This window comes from Furipterus horrens, unplaced genomic scaffold (genome assembly GCF_987537825.1).
Source record: "Furipterus horrens unplaced genomic scaffold, mFurHor1.1.pri manual_scaffold_9, whole genome shotgun sequence".
Taxonomy (NCBI): domain Eukaryota; kingdom Metazoa; phylum Chordata; class Mammalia; order Chiroptera; family Furipteridae; genus Furipterus; species Furipterus horrens.
In genome coordinates this window covers 74081072-74100595 of record NW_028327179.1, presented here as the reverse complement: position 1 = coordinate 74100595, position 19524 = coordinate 74081072, and positions in this window count along the sequence as shown.

Below are 19524 nucleotides of genomic sequence, written 5' to 3'. Positions count from 1 at the left end.
ATTTATGTATTAGTTATATTCTATTTATTTAGTGTGAAAGGGAGGCTAAACAAAACAGACAAATAAACAAAAATTAAAGAGGAATGATGAGAAGGAGGGATGGTATGAAAAAAATTAAAGAGATAGTTTAAAAATATATTTTTAATAAATAAAAGTAAAAATTAAAATTAAAAATAAGAAATTTAAAAATTAAAATAAAATAAAATACAAATAAAAAATATAAAATAGAAATAAAAATTTAGAAATATATATATATATATATATATATATATATATATATATATATATACAAAAGGAAAGTTTTTACTCTGTTCAGCCTTTGTGTGTCATCTTCTTTTTCTCAATCCACAGCTGGTCTAATGAGGCGGTTCAGAGGTTCCTGATCCTTGCAGGTTTTGCTCCTGTTTTGAGCTGGCCTGGGTGTTTGTGCGTGAGCTCACGTTTGTGCACTAGCCTCAGGCCTGCTGAGGCCAACTCTGGGAGTTGGTCTCTCGCACCTTGGGGCGGGGCCTCGGGCACTTGTGCACAGTGGAAGTGAGCATCTGTGCGTCCCTGCCGCCCGCTGTTCCCGCGCCGCAGCCGCCCGCCATTCCCGCACTCACCTGGGCACAAAGAACAGAGCCTGTGAAAGTGGTCTGTGCTCTGGCCTGGTGCCCACTGGGGCTGGCCAGGGGTGTCTCGCTTGGTCTTCTGCGTGCCCAGTGGGCCCTCCCTGTGCCTGTTGGGGCACTGGTCTTATGTCTGTTGGGGTGTGTCCGAGGGGCACCCAGACGCATGGCCTGTGAACTGGTTGCACCCCTGGACCAGTATATGAAGGGACTTCCCTGTGCACACCCGCGCTACTCAGGGGGAGGGTTGGGGAGTGGGCAAGCGCACTTATGCGCCTGTGCTCCTCAATAATGTCCTATCACCCCCAACCTTTTCTCCCCTCTCCATAGTATACAAAAGAAAAAAATAAAGGAAAATCACGGTCTCACATGCACAGCAGTATGCTGTTTCTTGCCAAATGTCACCTGGTCCTCTCCTGGCCCTGCCAGCAGGCAGAGATCTACTCTCCTCCAGATTCCTCTCTGGGGAAGCCTGTGGTCACTAAAAAGTCTTCGTGTACTTCCAGCCACAGCTCAGGCAGCCACCCCAGTCAGAAATCCTGTCATGTCCCTTTTTCCTCCGCTATCCTCACCAAACAGGTCGCTCCCAGATGGTTTTCTCTAATCCAGCATTGCCAAGGCTTGACTCCTGCCAGTGTCCAGCTGCTCACTGAGATGTTCTGTCTGCAATTAGTCCAAACTACAGACGGGTCTCGGGAGCCAGAAAGTGCAGCCTCCCTTCACTCCTCCGCCATCTTCTCCTCTGCTCAACCAATTTCTTTTTAATACACTCTGCTATGACAGCTGTCACAATGTTATCTAACAAAAAGTTTTTTAATGAAGTTAAAGATAACTAAGCTTTACTGGAGCCTTGTTATGGAAAAAATGAACAAACTCGTTGGTCAACCCTATACTCAAGCTTGATATAACAGTCTTAACCCAACAAATTTGCTACTTTCATTGCAGAATGAAGACATTCATGATTTTGTTTTGCTTACTGACCACTTTCTTATTCCTAGGAATGACTTATAGGAAACTTCTTCATAATGCTGACTTTATTTGGTTTACAGATGAATCTTTGAAACATAAACAGGGATGTTACTGAACTGGATATGCAATAACTTTCATGATAGACGTAATTGAAAGTTCTTTTTTACCTGAATAAGATCTGCCCAACAAGCCTAATTAATTTTTCTAACTCGGACTTGTCAATTAGCCAGAGATCAAATAACCAATATTTACAGTGATAATAGCTATGCCTTTGGTGTAGCTCATAGCATTAGAATGTTGTTGAAGCAATGAGGCTGCTTATTTTTTTCAGGGCAGTCCATAAATAATGGAAAATAGGTTGCAGAATTATTAGATATCATATAGAAATTAAAACAATTGGCAATTATAAAAATTCCCGGACATTCTAAAGATACCATCATGGAAGCAAAAGGTTATTTAGCTGATGCTGCAGCCAGATAGGCAGCACCAAACAGTCAAATTATCCAGACCTGAGAATGCTCCTTGCTTCCTATTAAATCAGTAAAATACTCTCTTTTGTATTTCCAATGGACCTCTGCAGAGCAAAAGAGGATATGGCAACAAAAGGTAGAACCTTTGTTCCTTGCAAAGGTATATAGCTTTGACCCAATCAGAAACCAATCTTGCCCATAGGGGCATAATTATTTACACTTTAACAGGTACATAATCTAAAGCATTAGAATCCTAAAAGATAATTTCATGGAGTAAACAATATTACTGTTACTGTAGCTCATAAAGACTATAGCAAATATTCTATCTGTCCAAACATAACCCTGGAAAATCATGTCATGGGTCCCAAGGGAATTTCCCACTTCCTTTAGATCCATCTGAGGCATGGTAATTGGATTTTATCCAAATGCCACCATCTCAAAAATATACATATGTGTTAGTCATGATTTTGTATGGCTTGAGGCATTTCCTTGCAGGAGAACAACAGCTTTAATGGTAGGTAAATTATTTTTTTATTAACTCCCAATTAGGGTTTACTTCTGAGTAAATGACCGAGGGACTCATTTTATTACACAAATAATGCAATCCATTTGTAATATTTAGCCTATTCTATAGTATTTTCATTGTGTCTATCACCTCCAGTTCTCTGGATTGGTAGAACATATGCGGCTGGTCCAGAAAGTATCCAGCCATGTAAAATGAAAAATAAAGACATTTATTGAAGAAGATACAAAAAACACTGTACATAGGACAATGATGCCTCAGTTCCCTTTAAAGGAGGCACCTTGAGACCTCACACAGTTCCAATAGCCATCAGCTGCCTCATCATATTTTCCTGAATCTCATCGACAATCTGAAATCGCTTTCCTTTCAAAGGTGATTTTAGTTTTGGGAAAAGCCAGAAATTGCAGGATGCCAGATCTGGGCTGTAGGGGGACTGAGTCCTCTGGGTGATTTGACATTTCACCAAAACACTCTGCATAATATGTGATGCATGAGCAGGCATGTTGTCATGATGAAGCTGCCAGTCACCAGTTGCCCATAGCTGTGACCTTCTGAATCATCTGAATATTTTCCATGAAAGAATTTTCAAGCTTAATACAAAATTTGATGCAGATTTGTTGCTCTACTCAGTCATTTTTAATATGGTGGCCAGAGTACACATGTTCATTCAATGGCAGCTATCACCTGCCCACTGACTAGTACAGTGAAGTTGTCATTATTCACGCATGCTCATTCCAGTTCACTCTCCTTGGCTGCGAGGTTACATCAATGTTGTGCAAACCATTCTCATTATATCAACAATAGTTGGATGTTTTCCAGAAAGACCTTGTATATATGGTACAATTAAAACTCAGCTAGGGATCATTCCAAGAAGCACCAACAAACAATAGGAGTCAAAAAAATGGGGAGACAGAGAAACAACCTCCCATCAAAAGGAAAGGTAGAATCCCCAGAAAGAGTGCTAAATGAAATAGAGGGGAGCGAACTATCAGATATGGAATTCAAAACATGGATTATGGAGAAGCTGAATGAGCTCAGCGGAAACTTCAAAGAACTCCAGAAAAACTACAAGGAACTCACAGAAAATTACGTGAGCATGAAAAAGGACATAGAAGCTATCAATAAGAGCCAGGAGGAAATGAAAAATACGATCTCTGAATTGAAGAACACAGTAGAAGGAATTAAAAGCAGGCTAGAGGAAGCAGAAGATCGGATCAGCGAGCTGGAGGACAACCTACACAAAAACTCCCAGACAATGCAACAAAATGAAAAAAGACTGAACAAGACTGAAGAGGTTCTAAGACAGCTGCAGGACAACATGAAACGTAATAATATCCGTATCATAGGAATTCCAGAAGGAGAAGAAGAAGAGCAAGGGATAGAAAACCTCTTTGAAAAACTAATGACAGAAAACTTTCCTAACATGACGAGAGAAAGAGTCACGCAAGTCCAGGAAGCACAGAGGGTCCCAATGAAGATGAACCCCAACAGGCCCACTTCAAGACACATCATAATTAAAATGCCAACATTCAAAGACAAAGAGAGAATCCTAAAAGCAGCAAGAGAGAAACAACTAATAACATACAAGGGAGCTCCAATAAGGCTATCATCAGATTTCTCAGCAGAAACAGTACAAGCCAGAAGGGAATGGCAAAAAATATTCCAAGCAATGAAAAACAAAGGCCTACAACCAAGAATACTCTACCCAGCAAGGCTTTCATTCAAAATGGAAGGTGAAATAAGGAGTTTCCAAGACAAAAGAAGGCTAAAAGAATACATCTCCACCAAACCAGCATTGCAAGAGATGCTAAAGGGTCTGCTTTAAGAAGATGAAGAAACAGAGAGACAGAGAGGAACACGAGTACAAAGGGGGAAAATGACAATGAATAAGTACTGAAAGAAAGAAGGAACTTCTACCATTTGCAACAACATGATTGGAACTAGAGAGAATTATGCTTAGCGAAATAAGCCAGGCAACAAAAGAAAATTACCTCATGCTGTCACCTGTTACAGGAAACTAATGAACAACACAAACAAATGAGCAAAATTGAACCAGAGGTATGTAAACAAGGAATAAACTAACAGTAACAAAGGGGGAGATGGGAGGGAGAGAAGGGGTAAGAAGGGGAAGGGTCTAGTCAAAGAACATGTATGAATGACCCATGGACATGGACAACTGGGTGGGGACTGACTGTGGGGGGGGGCAGGGTGCAGGGAAGCAAGAGGGGGAAAAAAAGTGAGACAACTGTAGTGGAAAAACAAACAAACAGAAAATTTTTTAGTGGGGGGGGAATAAAAATATAAAGAATAGAAATGCAAGTTCAGTGAATATTAGAAGGACAAGGATTTTCCTTCCGATAAGACAGTCCTACAGATTTAGAGACTTGTATGTGGGTTATGTTACATAAATTAACATGTGTTTTCTGTTTTCAAAGGGCATAAGCCTACAATCTCATTACCTGAGTGATTATCTGTATGCATAGGCCTCACTTAATCCTGTCTGCATTGCTGCCTCCTGAGACTCAATGGTTTGGCTGAACTAAGTGGCTGGGTTGGTGAAGAACGGGGTGGTCTGTGGGCTTCACTTTAAAACTGGTTTCTCTTTTCTATCCTAATGGCTTGGACAGAAAAAGCCCAGAGGCCTGAGATGGGGGAAACCTAAAATATTTCCCTCAGTCCAAAATAAGTATAATGGGCAAAAGGGTTTTGGACAGGTGAGATGTACCTGGCACACCTTCCTCCAAAGAAGCCCTTCTTTTCCCTAATGTGGGACATTGAAAAATTAATACCTGTCTTTTGTCATCTAGTGGTTACGGATTAAATGATGTCCTTTAACCCTGTTGCCCCCAGAATACAACAAGGATGCCAGCCTGTCAAACCAAGCATGCCGTTGTCCAGAGACAGCCAACCAACCTGGAGTCTGCACGATCCTTCCCCTTGTGGGAAGGCCACCCTCCCCTCCACATCCCCACTCTTATTAGGGATTTCTTGACCCACGGGTAGGTAGGACGACGACCATGTCCAGCTTGAAGCAGCTAGAGGAGCTCGAGACCTTCATCCATTGTCCTTTATAAGATTGTAAAGGGTCTTAAGTCTGAGAGGGAGGAATTGTTATTTTTTATTGTTAAAATATTTAACTAATTAATTAATTAATTTTAAAAAAAGAAGAAGAAGAATATATGAAAGGGGGAGGTGGGAGAGCTTGTATGTACGACCCATGGGCATGGACTTGGAGAGGGGATTGTTGGGGAAGGGGGGTGCTGGGCGGAGGGGAGCAAAGGGGAAAAAAAATTGGAACTATTGTAACAATATAATCAATAAAATATACTTAAAAAAAAAAAAAAAAAAAAACTCAGCTAGGTAACTTTTCAGAAGCTTTTAATCTTCCTTGGCCAAAAGTTCTCCTTATAGTACTCATCAACCTAAAATCTATGGTAAACATAGCCTTACTCCTTATGAAATAGGCACCAGCTGCCCTATGAATTTAGATGATGGGATATATGAATCAACTTTACTAAAAGTAAAGTTGCATTATTAAAAAGAGTTCATTAATCAGCTTATAAAGACTAATAAATCAGTAACATTTTACAGCATGGTCCTAGGAGAAAAAGACTTCAAAGACCAGAACTTACAACCAGGAGATTCTTGTCCACTTGAAAAGACATTAATTAAAGACTCTCTCCAACATTGTTGGAAGGTACATTATCAGGTACCTAACAGCAAATGGGCATCTTCCTCTCTCTCTGACACTTACTCAACTTACAGCAGAGATCAAAGACTTCTCAAAGGTGAGAAACTACCAACCCCAGAGATAGACAGCTATCCCAAGACATCAACAAGGCCTGTATACCTACAAATTAATGTTAAACTTTATTTGTTTGATTGTCTTTACCTATCTGCTAATATTAAATATAATAATTATACTTGTCCTTTAAGCTTTACTCAAACCTTGTGTATATAACCCAACTGTTAATTGCTGAAGGTGTATAAGATAACTTTTGTACCATCAATAATACTCTTTTTATGGTTTCTGTTTTCAAATTTAGAAGAAATGCTATTGCAAAAGGAAGGAAAGAGATATATATTTTTTAGAGAAGTTAAAAGAAAGCAGTTTGTCTTAAGTTAGTTACCTCTAAACGAGTAAAAAATAAAAGACAAACTAAAAAAAAAAAGAAAGTTTAGAAAGCTAGTGAAATAGGAATATGAAGTGCCCAGTGCAAGCTCTATGTGGGCAAAGTTGCTCTTTACACTTCCCTCCTTACCTCTACAGCCCTCCCTCCTCTTCTGTGCCCACTGCCCCAAACCCAGATTCCATCTCTAGCTACTCAGGGTTCCTTTCCACAATGTCTAGCATAGGTTTTTCAGTTCCCCACTCACCAGCCTGTTCTTTATATCCTATCTTATTACTAATCTGTTCAGTCGTTCATTTGACAAATATTGATTGAGCACATACTATGCACAAAACACTGCACTAGACACTCTAGATACAATGGTATACAAGACAATGCACTTTTCTAGGTGAATTGCATTTGGTAAGGGAGATAAAAAGAAATCAAGTGAATAAAATATTTACAACCTCCACTGACATGGACAACAGGGTGGGGATTGACTGTGGGAGAGGGGGTGGTGGGCGGGGCAGGGGGAGCAATGAGAGAAAGATGGAACAACTTTAATAGAACAATAATTAAAAAGTGGAAGAAAAAAATTACAACCTGTGTTAATGCTATAAAGGAAGCAAACAAGGTACTGAGAGAGAAAATAATGAAGAGGCAGCTACTTAAAGGTGCCAAGTAGACCTTTCTGAAATCTAAAGAATGGGGAAAGGCCAGCCATAAAAGAACAGAGAAAATATGTCCATGAAGATAAAACATACACAAAAGCTGTAGGTAAGTCAAATGTTAACAACTTTGAGGTCTGGAGAAAAGTCAGTGTGGCCAGAGACACACTGGGAAAATGGAATGAGATAGCAGAGGAGGAAAGATTATACGTGGCCTATAGGTCTTGGTAGGGAGGTCAGATTTAGGGTCCTATTCTGAACTGTCTATTGATTTTAATGAATAATTTTATTCTAAAAGCATTTAACAGCATTGACTTTGGAGTCATAAAAGTCTGGGTTCACATATTGGCTCTGACACTAATTATATTGCCTTTCAAAATTTAGATGGTAATATCTTACCCAGAGGCCTGAGGTAAGAATTAAATGAGTAAGTGTCCCATTAATGGTTGTTATGATTGTATTAGTTAGCTATAGCTGCATAACCACCCACCCACAAATAGAAGGACTTAAAACAAGAGACACATGTACACCAGTCAGATGAAGGTTGGTTGACCTAGACTAGACTTCATTGCTGGTCTTCACATATGTCGTTCTGGGGCCCAGGCTGAAAGGGAAGCAGCTTCCTGGAGGAAGTATGGCAGTGACAGAAATGGAAGGAGTCAAGGTCAATATGCAATTACATTTTATGTCTGCTAATATCCCTCTGGCCAAAGCAAGGCACATACTGAGCTCAAAGTCAAAGGGCAGGAAATTATATCCTGCCCACCCTGAGTCTCATTAAAGCCACATGCCAGGCCATGTATAAATATATTGAAAAATAATTTAATCTACCACAATTACTGTGGTTGATAATAACCTAACATTGTTACCTTACTCAGAAATGCTTACATCTTCGTGAGACAATTATTAACACATAAAAATGAATAAATGACATCAACAGCAAATTATTGCTGGAGTAAGGAATAGTTTCTTCTTATTCAGTAAATGTCTGATCATACCCCTCATCTATATGTTTTATACATTTGGAAATTAATACTTTATTGAATTTCTACCAGAAGTTCATACTTGTATTTTCCTTTAAATATCATTATTATAGAACCACTGAGGTTGAAAATCATTTCACCAATTGATCCTAATACTAGGACTTGCCATTTTTCAGAAGTGACTTACTATGTATAGGCCAATGAAACAAAGTACTGGAGTGACAGAATCAATTTAATTGTCTTTAGTAGAGAGCTGAATGATCAGAAAGCCTGTGCATAACCCTTTCTCTCTGTAACTTCAAGCCAACCAGTCCGACTCATTTTAGAAGAGAGGAAATGAAAGAATGGGGAGTTGTACACAGAAACAATGATGATTAGGAGCTGGGACACTCTCCCATTCTCCACAGGAGGTATGGATACTAAACTAAAATACATTATAGCTCAATTCCTGATGAAGTCAGTGAGCCAAATTGCCTTATATTTGTGCAATGACGGCTCAAGGAGAAAGGTATCCTGCATGCCAAAATACAGTTGAGAGCAGCTTTCTGTGGTTCCCTTCACAGATGCACCCAAGCTTCTGAACCAGACAGCTGAAAAGTTGTCTGCAGACTAAACAATTACTGTGCTTGCTTTTATAAAAAAAGCAAATAGGACTTAAAGTGAACAAAATTACCAAAGGTTGTATTTGAGGTTTTTATTCACAGACCTTTGAGGAACTATTTATCCCAGGGATAGAAATTAACTTGATTTTATAAATTACTAAGCTAGAATCACTTTATGTCCGATCTCAGTAAAGATGCTGTTAATTTTCATTTATTCCTCAACCAGTAGAGTGAGGAAAAAATCAGCATCATGCTGTTTAAATTCTAATTATGTTCAAGGAAATAACTTGCCTACTTCAAAATCTACCTGACTCCATATTCCCTTAAAATCCTCTTCCCCCACCAGCCCTATTCTGGAATGTTTTAAATATAAAACAAAAGTTATTTTATGCTGAGAAGACAAAGATAAAACCCAAAAGGACATCTTTGTGATGTCTGATGATTTTTAATGTTTTAATTTATTGATATTTACAGAGAGAGCAGAGGAGAGGGAGAGAAACATCAGTTTGTTGTTCCACTTATTTATGCATTCATTGGTTGATTTTTGTATGTGCCCTGATCAGAGATAACACCCACAATCTTGGCATATCGGGACAATGCTCTAACCAACTGAGCACCCAGTCAGTGCCACACCTAAGGTTTTAATAATTTGTACTTTCCGTTTTGGTCCATTGACATATTTGGCTCTCTTTGTTTTTCTAGGTCAGAAAATACACACTTGAATGGTCATATTAACCTAATAAGATTATCTGTGTGTTTGTGTGTGTGTGTGTGTGTTTGGTGCATGTATGTGGTGTTAGGGGTTGTGGGAAGGTTAGAGATGGGGAGTCCAGCCAGAGTCAAAGCTATAGAAATTACCTATCACCAGCTGGTGAGTCATCTCAAAGAGTTTGAATTTTCCCCTCTGCACACTATGAAGCCATTGTGTAAGAAGTCTGGGAAATTCTTCATGGTATAGTAGAATTGATATGAAATAGAAAAATGCTGAGAATTGCACTAATATATTTTTGTTAAATACATGTTTTAGATTTTAAAAGATGACTTAAAAGAACTCTTGGGGAGAGAAGCTCCTGTACTGGAAGAGGCAGCTGGGAAAAAGACCAAATTCAAGACCATACCCCTGCTCTGGTGAGGCTGTCAAATTGCCATGAAGTAAGTGCAACAACTGCTTCTCACCTTGTTGGGAGTGTTAAATGAGACAACGTACTAACATTTAAAGCAGAATTTTGTAATCTGTGACAAGCTAATCCAGAAATAAATCATGAACATTACTTTCAAACTATATCCCAAATATGACCATTTTTCACCACTTTCATGGCCTTTATGCTGGTCCAAGCCACCCTCAACTCTGACTGGATTATTGAAATTACTTCTTAGTAGAGCTTTCTGCTTCCACCTTCACCATACCATCAGCTTCCTTCAGTCTATTCTCTATATAGAGTAGCTGGAGAGACACCTCATTGCACCAGTTGGATCATGTTGCTCTTCCATTCAGATATCTGCCACTGGCTTCCCACTTTCATCCAGAATAAAAGCCAAGGTCCTTACATTGGTCTAATGACCCTATGTGTTCTGCCCACCTTCCACCCCACAACTTCTCTGACCTTATATCCTCCATGGGTCTTCTTGCTGCTCAGAAAGCAATCTAGATGTTCCTGCCTCTGGGACTTCGCATCGGCTGTTTCCTCTGCTTGATATTCCCTTCCCACACTTGCTTTATTTGCTCTCTCCTTCTCTCCCCTCCCCTTAACAGTGAGGTGTCATGGGATCACCCTATATAAATATTATTATTTCTTTTACATAATTAATCAATGTAATCAATTCTTAAGTGTCCATAATAATGCCAGCTTAAAGTTGCTGTTCTTCCATTCCGTCTTTTCAGGTCTTCATACCTGGAAAATGTTACTTTGTGTTAGGAAATGCTGAAGTACACCATTAAGTTTCTATCTCTAGGTTTCTTTCTAGTTCTATTCTTTTGATATTACCCTTTAATGTCTCTTCCACATTATATTAGTACACTGCTACAGTCTCAGAATTTCCTCATGCAAAGAACTGCTGTTTCTGCTGTGTGCCACACCTGGCTGCCCAGGCCCATTTTAGCTGATTGTATTGAGATAGCCAGTTACCTGCATACAAATATGTTCCTCTGAGGAAATTAATAAAGGTCAGGCAAGCAGGACAGCAGCAATCTTCATAAAATAAAATGAAAATAATAAGTCTACACTCCTCATGCCCTCTATATTGCTTTATTTATTTTATTACACTTGTCACCATCTCATACACTGTATATTTTCTAGTTTATTTATTGACCTTCTCCCTTCTCTAGGATATAAGCCAGGAAAGGGACTTCATGTTTTGCTCATTGTTGTATTCCCCAGTGCCTGTAACAGTGGACATAATAGACAATAAACATTTGTGAAAATATTTTTAAATAAATGAATAAATATTATTTAAGAATGAAAAATTTCAGAAAGCCAACTTCTCTGTTTCATCATTCTTTTGAATTGTTTTGAAAATCACACTTCCAGGGAAAAGTTGAGGTGCATGCATGCTGGAGGTGGGGAGCAGTGAAGTAAAGAGAAGCATCTCAGAGGCCTAAGAGGTTTCTACTTCTAACAGGTGCATGTTGGATGGTGCTATTAGTTAAGATGAAGCAGATCCTGTTTAGTTATTTCATTGATGTCAACTAGTCATTTAAGAGTTATCACATAGTTCATCGTGCTGAACTATCATTCTGCAAGTTTGGTTTTATTCACATGAATATGATTAAAGTATCTTTAAAACAGCTGAAATTTAAATACATTTGTCTATTCATCACTTTTAGGTACCAAACTATAATTTGAAGTAAGAAACTTTATAATAGTGTAATATAATATCATTTAATATAATGTAATGTGGTATACAGAAAAAATATAATATAATACTATCTGTGCTATTAATAATAACAGATAACCACTACTGAGCACTTACTATATGTCAGACATTTTGTTTACTTCTCTCCTCACAATAAACTTCTGAATCCACATAACATTGAAATAAGGCTTTGAATGGTTAACTAACTTGCCCAGTTCACATATAAGTGAGTGAGCCAAGACTTAAACCCATGTTATTTGATTTCAGAGCCAAAGCGCCTAACAACTAAGGTATCTTGCTTTTCTTTATGCTTTCTTTACCCATTTTCCTTAAATCATTTGTTAAATTATTAGAGCACTTTCAACACCTATGATTATTTTTTATATGATTTTTACTCATTATACTTGGCTTTAATATGTGTGTAGACAAAAATTCCATTTTTAAACACATGAAAAGCAAATTTATTCTGGTAATTCAGTCACAGGAATTAGAATTATATAGGTAAGCAGATTGGTATAAGAATGTTTCTTTTTACCCTTCTTTAAATTATCTTTACTTTTTTTATTTCTCGTGACTGAAATTTTTTCACTTAAATTTTTTGTCTTGATACACATAATTAAATTTAGAACAATTCAAGGTTAAAGGGCTAAATTTTGACAGACTAATTTAATGCATGAATTATAGTGATGGACTAAGATAGTATATAATTTTTGAATATCACTACTGAAATTTTATTCTCTGTTGCCTGAGCCTACCATGCTGATTTGAAAGATTTCAAAAGAAAAAGCTCTTTGATTTGGAAAGACACAGCAGAAAACTGATGAGCACAAGTCTGGCATTTTGTCACTCAAGTGAATATAATAATGATGATATCATTAGGCAAAATAATAATGTGATAGGTTCATATGACAAAGGAACACTTCTGCCACAGAAGTGTGGAGCACCTGGATTCCTAGATGTTTACCAGTTTCAGGCACACACAAACCTCTGCTAACCTGTAGCTTCTGAATAATAACTTTGAAAAGTATTGGGAAGTTATAGATCAGAAGCCAAAAGACATAATCATTGCTGGTGCTGCAGGGGAGTAATATTCCTTTGTCCATTTGTTAAGGTCAATTTGTATTTACTCAGCATATCATAATTTGGATTATTTCAGGAAGACTGAGAGTGAGGAATTCATTTGTGACCTTCATTTTCAAATAGTTTTTAAGTAGAGTTGTTCCTTTATAAAAGATATTTCATCTCCTATGCATATCAATTCTTCAAACATCTTGAGTGTGTTCGTGTGTGTGTCTGTGTGAGTGTTGGGGTGGGAGTATCTTTCTGTCAGGAGTGGATTTTTCTCCCCAGTTAGGAACAGTTCCAGCTTCCTCCTATTGTCTCATGATTACTTGTTTACAGAAGCCCTGGATTTTGTATGGAAGCCAAGTTCCTGAGTGGGCAGTGTTTGCTCACCCCTTTACTTATGAAACATAGGTGTCTTGGCACCTGGTGGAACAGGTAAGTAATTATTAAGCTTCCTCTTTCATTGTCCTTCCAAGGTCCTGCCTTCCTTTTAGTTAAGAAATACAATGTAATAACTGAGCAGGTTTGACCTATTAGAAAAAACAGCTTTATTTAGGTGGTGTAAATTGTTTTTATCTAGTTCTTCAAAGAAATCACATGGTGCACACCAGCAAATAGTGCCAACTTCCTTGTGCCCTTTATCATGTGAACTTCTCATCCAAAGAGTTCTAAATTGCAGTTCTCTAAAATTCATGTAAATTGGGAGCACAATGCCTAAGTCATCCTGATGTGCCTGAAGGTAAAACATCATTGGTAGGCAGCTGTGGTTCTGTTGAGGCTGCATTTCGGGATCACTGGGACAGCTTCAAAAACGGTGATACCCAGGTCCCTCCTGCAGAGTCTGCTTAATTGGTCTGGAGTGTAGCCTGAGATTTGGCATTTTTCAAAGCTGCTCAGGTGATTCCAATGTGTAGCCAAAGGTTGAGCTCCTCCAGTCAAGAGTCTTGGAGGCCACTCAGTCAATGGGCACTCACTGTTTGAATCACCTTCTGGCCATCGGTTGTTATTTTCCACATATATATGGTCTCACTTCACTGACTTCATTACTTAAAATTCTCACAACACAACAAAGCACTCTCTGTGAATATTAATTTGTTGAAGACTCCCGTTGAAGGGGAAAAAATTATTTTTTACATTAAAAAAGTCAATCTAAGCTTATTTGCAAGAGCTTTAGAAAGGATGTTCAAGTTTTCTTTCCTGTGATCACTATTATGATCATTTTTAAAGGTTAAAAAAGCAGGAATTTTTTTTACTTTTTGGCTATTAGGTAGAATATTTTTAATGTAGAAAAATAAATTCCACCAATTGATTTAGTTGGTGTTCTTATTACTTCTAATACAGTGAGCAAGGAGTAACTTACAGGCCTCAGTTATCTTTCTGGAGGTGGGGCAACATTAACAAGAATATAAAGATAAACAGAGAGTCATGACATCTTATAGAACTAAAGAAACTACTGTCCATATGTAAAGAATTATGGCTTTTTAAAAAAGATGTCTCCTCTGAAGTGCCTATAAAAAGTAAAGTGAAAATATATATTTGAATGGTAAATGTTCATATTTGCTAGATGTCTGTCTAGGTCAAGGAATCTCATATCATCATCTCAGTATCTGGATCCTTTCTTGATTCAAAGAGTCAGAAACTCTCAATTAAACTGAAAGTCAACATACAAAGCACATTTTGCTTAACTGAATGATATATCAGTGTCCCAGATAGTCTGAGGCTTGAGATGGCATCATTTAAATCTCTGAGCCCAGGATAAGTTCAGTCAAAAGTTACATTTTCTACAAGTCAAGATTTATATATAACCATTCTGTCAGGTTTCCAATTTTTTCTAGGATTGTTGACAGGTTGTAGGTAGGCAAGGCAGAGCCTGGAGCAGGCAGGAGTCTGCCAGGTCTGGCTAAGTGGTCGCAAGAGTCAGAGCTCCAGTCCAGGAGACATCGAGAGAAAGGACATTTTTAGGGATGGAGCAGCAAAGGGCTGGGTTTCCCTAGCTTTGCTGTGGACCCACTTTTAAGTTTCTGACACTGCAATTAGGCAATCAGTCTTGATTTAAATGTTGCTAAGATCTCTATACTATGCATATTTCTGCCATGATATTTAGGATCTTTTGCCTTGTGTTAATATGATTTATGTCAGGTTATAGCTTCCCTATTACACAAAATAACTTGTATTTTGCCTAACATAATATCGTAAAACTTCCCTTTAAGGTCTGAGTAATATGCTCTGCCTCCAAAGTATATTGTGACTTCACCCCTTTCTCTCTAGTTCCACTGCTGCCATCTTAGTCAAAGTTACCATTGCCAAGACAGCTGGCATAGCTTCCTGATTAATGGTCTCCCCTCATCCATTCCTGCTGCTCTTCCCCTGCCCACTTCCATCTATTTTTTACACAGTAGTCAAACTATCTTTGCTCTGATCATGTTGCCTCTCTCATTAATTCTATCCACTAAGAATAAAACCCAGCCCTGGCTGCTGTGGCTCAGTGGGTTGAGCATCGGCCTGTGAGCCAAGTGTCACTGGTTCAATTCCCAGTCAGGGCACATGACTAGGTTGCATGTCAGGTCCCCAGTTGGGGGCATGAGTGAGAGGCAACCACACAGTGATGTTTCTCTCCCTCTCTTTCTCCTTTCCCCTCTCTCTACAAATAAACAAACAAACAAATAAATAATTAATTTTTTAAAAAAAGAATAAAACCCAAACTCTTTATCACAGCCCTGCCTTCCTCCCAACCTGACCTGTGCTTTCCTTTTCCACCTCTCAACAATGCATGCTTTTCAATGTCTCAAACTTGCAAACATCTCAGAGTCTCTAGATCTCCCTTCAAGCCTGTTAGTTTAAAAGACAGTGTTCTTGCCTTCACATCAGATACAGAGATAAACCCATAGCAATTATGCATTTATTAGTCTCCCAATTACCTCACAGGATTGTAGTGAATATTAAATATATACTGAAATATATAGATTATTGTATCATAGATGTTGTATTTGTATTATGTTTGATCTTCTGAAAAGCCAAGCACATTTATATATGTTTAAAATACAATGTGAAGACAGTTCTGGAATATATACTGGCCAAGATTTCAGATTTGCCAAAATGCCTGCTGTTGTGGTGAGGTTTGATGATAAGAGTTTCTGCAGCTATATAACTTGTTTTGAGCACCTGTTTGGACTGTGCCCCTACTATTACTTCTCCCTTGGGAAGAGAAGACACATGTTGATAGCAGGGTGGGATCCCAGGAGGATTTTCCTGATAAAGGCCTCCCAATTGAGTGAATCCATACCCAATGCCCTCCTAGCTGGCCCCTCAGCAGGGTGTCCAATGTAAGATGCAACAACCACACACGAGAAGCCAAGTATCAGCTGTCCAAACTAAGTCGCTATATCTGTCCTGAAAGCACAGGTTCCCACCCTATATGCAACTGCACATGTGCTACAAAGGCGCCAAAATATTAATGCTTCAACCCCAGTGTGCTCTCAATATATGACTAATTTCTATGTAGACTATGATGTGGAGAAAGAATTAAAAGTTGCATATTATTGCAAGATCACCTTGGTGCCTCCATGTCCCCATTTCAGTAACCTCAGCAATCATCTAGGACCCCTCTGCAGCACTCCAGTCACTTCTGGTGGGAACTTCACTCCTACACTAGTCCTCCTCTCTTCTCAGTGCTATGATGTGTACCATATGCCTTTATGTCAAGTTAGTTCTATTAGGAAACATAAAAAGTATCTCATACCTAGAGCTCACTTTGATAATGACTCAGTGCATTTCCATTTGACCCCAAAGGAGCTTTGCAACCACTGCCTTTGGGTCCTGTAGCAGTTAGCGATGCTGCGTAAACCCTGTCACATCTGTGACTGTCTTCTCCACTAGCAAGTCCAGCCTGTACTGCAGGTGCATTTTTATTCACAATTTTAGACTTTTACTAGCATATAGGGCAGAACATAAATAGAAGTTACAAGTTACTTACTCAACAATCAATGAGGCCAAATTTTATTATTGTTTTTAAAAATGAGTTATTTTGAAAATCTTGCCTTTAAGGTCCAGATTCTATAAACTCCATAAAAGAGTAACTCCAAATGAGAGTTAAGTACATATTGAGGCTATATGATTTCCATATTTTCTGCCTCCAAATCCCACTGAGTAGTTTGTTATTGAGGAATAAAGGATCAGACCTCACCTAGTAACTTGTCTTATAATGTAAAATAGCTTACACTTTCACTCTAAAATATTCCTTCTGCATAAGGGCAGAAAATTACAAACTGACCATTACTTGGGGGCAAATTTATGTAAGTACTTGTATTCATATGTATTAAACACCTAGTGAACACTGAAAAATAAGAAAGTATGTTTAACAGGCATGACTTACTCGGCCCCACCTTCTTCGAGGTGGCTAAATAAATGTACTGCTGTTTATTTCATGAGTTCTATGTGTGCTCTAACAACCTCAAATATCTTTTTGGGCAAATCCACAAAGATAAAGTTACATGTCTTATTTACCCCAGTAGCAGGTAACCTACCACACTTAAAATTTAGTTTCTCCCCTAGACTCTAACGTCTACATTTCTGTTCTCACTGCAATTGTTACATAGAAGTAGTTATGAGACTCGTTTTTTCTGAATCTTCCTGTGAAGTATTGTACTATGGATTCTGAAGGAGTGACCCAAATCCCTTAATGATGCTCATATACCAGGAATGACATTCTGTACTGAAGGGAAATTACTGTGGAGGAGAGCAAGTGTATTTCATGTCCTGTAGCTACTCAGAAGAAAGCCTGACACTTCAGGAGAGGTGACAAAAAGAGGAAAAGAATTCAACTTTCACATTTCAGAGGTAGGGAAGGGAAGGAGAGTGTTCTAGGCATGAGTGAAGACCAAACTGGCCCATTATGAGGCCATCATTTTACGTGAGTCCCAAAGGAAGAGCATGAGGAAATCCTAGTTCATATTCTCGTTACGAATGTGTGGTTCTCAGAGGTGTTAATTTAGTCTTTCTCGGATAGGAAAAAAAGCTTTTAAAGTTATTATACAAAGAAAAAATAAAAATGACCTCAAATTTCTGGTATGAATGACAGGCCTTGAGAGCGAAATACAAATAATTAAGCAAACGGCAGGGAAATACGGTTCATTACATTCTATCATACAAAACTTTGTTTTCTAATCTCTGCTATCAATTGTGAGACTAAGAGGTCAAAGGGCTTCCCTTAGCAAAAGGTAAAGTTCAGTTTCTTTTGAGTCTTCCAACCTTTTTCCTACAGAGTATTGGATTACACAACTTAAATACCTTGGAAATTCCGTTTAAGAACCAAATTTGCATGTATGTCTCTTTTCTCTGACCTGCAGAGTGCTTGGAGCTAAGGACATTTAGAAATGTCATCTTCTATTTTCTTGCACTCCAATGAAAATAATCAGACCAAAATGATAGATGCTGTTACACACTAGACATGATAGTGCTTTTCAAGCCAATGTTTAAAAGACTCAAAAAAATCTACATTTTACCAAAGGCCAAGCCCACTCAATTTCAACAGATTTCCACTAGGAGCCCTGGACATTGGAGCACAGCTCAGAGCAATGATTCTGCTTTCTTATCTGGTCTCCCTTACTTGTTGTGAAATTCTGGACTTAGTTTGCTCCTCCCCTTCCCTCCCCTCCCCTTCTCTTTCTCTCTCTCATTTTCTCTCTCTCTCATTTTCTCTCTCTCTCATTTTCTCTCTCTCATTCTCTCTCTCTCTCTCTCTCTCTCTCTCTCTCTCTCTCTCTCTCTCTCTCTCTCTCTCTCCCTCCCTCCCTCCCTCTCTCTCTCTCTCTCTCTCTCTCTCTCTCTCTCTCTCTCTCTCTCTCACTCTCTCTCTCTCTCCACTTTCTCTTTTGTGAGACCCCACTGTGTCTGTACTGAAAATCAAGATCAAGTGAGCTTCGGCTCTTCTTTCTGCAGGAGATAACTGTCCTCCCTGAGCTCATGTTAGTTAGGTTTGCTTTTTATTAAAATGAAGGGACTGGACTAAATTTTTTTTTATTCAAAAATTTTGAAAATTCTTTGCTGCTTAAGACTTGTTTGCCTCTAGCCTAATCACTCACATACATGCTCATAAGGCATCTGGCATTTATGTAGCATCATTGATTAGGGTTGCCTGTGATTCCAGCATTAAATTCTGTGAACTGACTGGATTAGTAAATTTATTAGCAGAAGAACCATTTGGGAAAGGTCTCTGACAAGAAAAGAATTCACCCATCAACCCACTATTCATAAGCACTGTGCATTAGAGAAAAGGGAATCTCCATATTTATGACTAGACAAAGGATTGTCAATGAAACAGGTGATTTAGATAAAACCTAGATGGCAAGAGAGAAGAGAATAGTGGAACAGTTTGGGGGCCAAAATGAGAGGTTGGAATGGGCAGGAAATAAAGCAAATCAGAATAGCACCTGGTCATGTGAAAAGAGTCAAGAAAGTGTCAATAGAAACTGTGGAGTTTGTTTTTACATTTCTCATCTAAAAGATTATGTTCCTCAAGCTGAAATAGTCATATTTCACATACTTTTACTGACTGGGTGATAAAAGATAATATTTCTAAAGATTCTTCAATTTTAGGAAAGGAAGATTAGAAAGGAAGTAGTGTCTAAGCAGTCTTGAAAGAATGAATTAAATTTGCCAGGTCGTGTTGGTGGGCA